This window comes from Dendrobates tinctorius, unplaced genomic scaffold, assembly GCF_039654945.1.
Source record: "Dendrobates tinctorius isolate UK_male_01 unplaced genomic scaffold, ASM3965494v1 ptg000059l, whole genome shotgun sequence".
NCBI classification, from domain to species: Eukaryota; Metazoa; Chordata; class Amphibia; order Anura; family Dendrobatidae; genus Dendrobates; species Dendrobates tinctorius.
In genome coordinates this window covers 14266315-14270886 of record NW_027361727.1, presented here as the reverse complement: position 1 = coordinate 14270886, position 4572 = coordinate 14266315, and the positions used below count along the sequence as shown (strand labels likewise).

Sequence of the window (4572 nt, the reverse complement as noted above, 5' to 3'; positions counted from 1 at the left end):
TCACCTGGGCTGCTCGCCCTCGGGGGCTCTGGATCCGTGACCCAGAGGGTCCACTTCCGGGTTGTTCTCTAGCTTCCCCGTAACAGCAACCGTAACCCTGGCTCATGAGGGCAGACAGTGTGGCTATTATAGTTCATAAGGGTAAACAGTGTTGGATAATAGTTAATAAGGAGGGTCAATAAGGTGGTTATAGTTCATAAGGGCAACCAGTGTGGTGGCTTTTGTTCATAAGAATGGACAACGTGGCAATTATAGCTCATAAGAGGTGACAATGTGAGGGTACATGTTCATAAGAGGGGTTAGTAATGGGGTTATAGTTTGTTGTGTGGTGTTGTATTTCATAACTGGGGGCGGTGTAATGGTTATAGTTCATAAAGGAGGATGGTGTAGTGGTTATAGTTCGTAAGAGTGGACTGTGTGATAATTGTAAAAGTTTATTTGTGATGACTGCTTCTAATGAATATTGTGGTTCCTGTATGGTCCACAGCATGATAATGTCTACAAACAACAGCTCCCAGCATCTCACTACCATTGTTAAGGACTGAGAGTTGTAGGTTCATGCGAAAGAAATATAAATGGTGTGGGCTTACTTGACATTTCAATTAACTCCCGCACTAAGCTGAGTGCTTTATTCATGTACTGATGGTGATTCTGATGCTGTATTCATGTACTGATAGGAGTTCGAGCATGATTCTAGAACGCTGCATAACTGCATATTGTTTTTGGTGTATATTTGTCACATCATTCATTCCAATATAATTAAAAAGTTCTTACAAAATGAAATCCTGGTGTAATAAATTTATTAATGACTATACAATGTAAATACAAATTTAGTTAGCAGCAACAGTCTGGTCCATCCAGGCTCTAAGAACTGTCACTCGCGCGTAGACAGCGGGAGTAGATGTGGAGCAAGAAGAGCTTCCCCAGGAAACAATACCAGCCAAGGTCCAAGCTCCACTTCTCTGGCACACAAGAGGTCCACCAGAGTCACCCTACAAAAGAATGAAAAATAGTGAATTAAGTTATTTTTAATCCTTCTGTTTATCCCAGAATGGAAGCTTTATATTAGATTAGCAAAAAATATCCTTAATATCCTAAAATAAGTACAAAAAAAATACCATGCAGGAGGAGGCACCAGCGGCTCCAGCACAGATCATGGTGCTCTGGATGTTGGATCCCCAGTATCTCTGGCAGTCACTTGTGGTCAGAAGAGGCAGAGCTACCTGCTGCAATTTGCTTGGTGTAACTTGTGCTGAGCAAAATAAAGACGTGTAATGTTTAGAGAAGCCTGATCTGATGGACTTAAAGAGCCCTAATATTACATGGTTGGCCATTCATGTGAAGATCTATTATAAATATCTTGATAATATAGTTACAGGACTTAGAAATCCTTACATGAAGCACTGATGTAGCCCCATCCGGTGGTGACGCATCTCTCGCCTCCATTGAATACATCAGCTGTAGCAGCAACGCACACTGGGGACACACGACTGTCCAAAGAGGCAGCGCTGGCGAGCTTGATGAGAGTGATATAGTTGGAAATGGTGATGGAGTTGTAGCTGGGGTGTCTGAAGACCTGTTTAAAAAAAGCCAATTTGCCAGTCAATATTTCTCTATATTATATAGAGTTTACAAGTAGAGTTGAGCGAATTTTTCAAAATTTGGTTCTGATTACGATCGACGGCGAATGTTTGCAAAATTCCTCCGACACAGCCGAATGTCAATGGGACTAGAAATGACCCAATATTTTCAGAATCGATCATCAAACATAAATTTGGCACGAATAGGGTACCGATATGGCAAATTCAGATTCGGCGACCAATTCCGAACATATTCGCTCAACTCTATTTACAATTATTTCCATAAAGTATTATATGCGATCTATTAACATATATATGTCCATCAGTATTAGACTATTTTAGCATCTCTTATTTTGGAGACGGTCATGGTCTGAATAGGTTCAGCAGAGGAAGAACGATCAAATTCACCAAGAATTACACGGTGGGAGGTTCTGCGCATAAGAGACGTTAAGAGTAAAGACATTCTTGTTTTTACTATTAGATTTATCTCATCAAGTCAGAAAAATAGTGAAATAATAAAACTCACACTTTTATTATATTTCTGTACTTTTATCATTTACTGTATATTCTAGTAGCAATTTCATACATATCAGCTTACTATAAAAATAAACTGCAAGGTATAAATCTCTTACGTGACACCACAATAGGCGGCAGTGACAACCCACAGACCGTTGATCAGGGAACCACCACAGAAGTGGAAGCCAGTCCTGTCCTGTAGGGGGTAATCATATGTGTTCCTTCTTAATACCATAGAAACACGTTATAGCTGTTCCTCTCACATTGCTAAAAACTATTGGTACGTTAACAGTTAAAAATAAGGTGTTAATGTTGTGTAGTTTCAGTTTATTATTCAGAAAAAGCTGTACATGAGGAATAACACAATTTTTGGCCATTCTATGACTTATATCCTGCATTTTTCACCAGTTTTCCCCTCTGCAGGCACTATGCATAATTTTCAACTGTCTCTGAGCTTGTGGGTGGAGACAGTGATGATGTCTTGTATACACAGTATACAGAGACATAAGGGATTCCTGCTTTTCTTTCTCTATGTATCAAATGTTCAGAAGCAAAAGCAGCAGCAGCTTGGAAAAAAATATCCATCAGTACTGAGCAGTGTAGCTATGACTCCAGCTTTAGAGAGGAAAAAAATATTACTATAAGGCTACTTTCACATTTCCGTTTTGAAGCATCAGGCGCGATGCGGCGAAAAATGGAAAAACCAGATCCGGCGCCTGCTGCCACCGGATCCGGATTTTTTCCCATAGACTTACATTATCGCCGCATTGCGCCTGATGGCCATGCGGCGTGTCCGGCTTTAGCCGGAAATGGCAAAAAATGCCTGTCCAGCGTCTGCAAAAAAACGTTCCATGCAACGTTTTTTGACAGCGCCGGACCGCTTTTTTGCAGAGCGCATGCGCGAAGACTCTCTTTCCCGCTCCCTCTCCTGCACCGTATCCGGCAAAAACAGATGATCCGGCGGGCTGCGGCTCCTACCGGATCAGGTTTGACAACTTTTCGCCTCAGCCCGCCGGATTTAAAATCCGGAAATGTGAAAGTAGCCTAACGCTGCAGTATGATTTCTCCCTCCGCCCCCAAAAAGACTTCAATAGGCAGCTGTAACCTGATACCTCATTTAGATGGAGGTCTTGTTTTTACAAGAACAGAATTTAGCAGCTTTTCAGAGTAAATGATATGTTTATCAGGCAGGGAGAGAAGAAGTGGCTCATAAGTTGAGAAAGAAGCATATTTTTCTGATAAGTTGTATTACAAAGTTTCTTTTCACTATTATTTTATGCAAAGTTTGAGGAAAGTAAAATGATTATTTAGGCAAGCAAAGCCAAACTTTGTCCACATTAGTGTATTGGATGTTTTATTAGAAGTACCTCTATGCAATGAGTGTAGTAGACATATTTTTTCAGAAATAGTGTAAATGAGGCTGAAAACGAGATAGTAAAATGTTAATATTCCTCACGTTACCTGGAGAGACACCTGCCATGGCCAGGAACCAGACACTGCTTCTTCACCATTCACAATTCTGGCATAGCCAGAAATAATGGGCTTGTTTTTGTTCTCTCTTATCATATAGCCTTGAGTTAACATAGAACATTGTACAATCTGAACGTGTAGAGACAAATGGAAAAACAGATGTTATAATTGATCCCACTTTATATGAAAACTACGACAGTCCTTATAGACCAGTGTTTCTCAACTACAGTCCTCGAGGTTCCCCAACAGGTCGTGTCTTCAGGATTTCCTTAGTATTGAACAGCTTATTACAGAGTTATAAGCAAGGCTTCAGATATTGCCACAGATTCTCTATAGAATATCCTCAAATCATGACCTGTTGGGGATCTTGAAGACTGGAGTTGATACATAATAATAATAATAATAATCTTTATTTATATAGCGCCAACATATTCCGCAGCGCTTTACAGTTTAACAGTTTCAAAACACAAGTCATAAGTAACAAGGTTAACAATACAATAATTAAAGCAAAATAAGACGAAATAAGACGACCCTACTCGTGAGAGCGTACAATCTACAATGAGGTGAGGGAGATAGAGTACAGGTGTGTATTTACAATTGTATATTTACAATGAAGGTCCAGCCATCTTGAGGGAGTGAAGGATGGATGAAGATAGTGAATGGGCTACGCACGCACACTTACATATAGAATGACTTTGATTAGTGAACGTGATAAGCCGCTCTGAGCAAATGTGTTTTGAGGTTGCGCCTAAAACTATGCAAATTGTGGTTAGTCCTAATTTCTTGGGGTAGAGCATTCCAGAGGATAGGAGCAGCACGGGAGAAATCTTGGAGTCGGGAGTGGGAGGTAGTGCAGAGGTTAGTCGAAAGTCGTTTGCAGAGCGCAGCGATCGGCTAGGCCGATAGACAGAAATGAGGGAGAAGATGTAGGGGGGTGCCGCACCGTGGAGAGCTTTGTGGGTGAGAACAAGTACTTTGAATGGGCCGTATAATGAATGAGCAGCCA

At 40.9% G+C, this 4572-nt stretch overlaps 1 pseudogene; it reads right to left on the bottom strand.

Annotated features, from left to right (window-relative positions):
* Positions 1-830: 830 nt before the first annotated feature.
* Positions 831-3576, bottom strand: LOC141092447 (chymotrypsin A-like; annotated as a pseudogene).
* Positions 3577-4572: the final 996 nt, after the last annotated feature.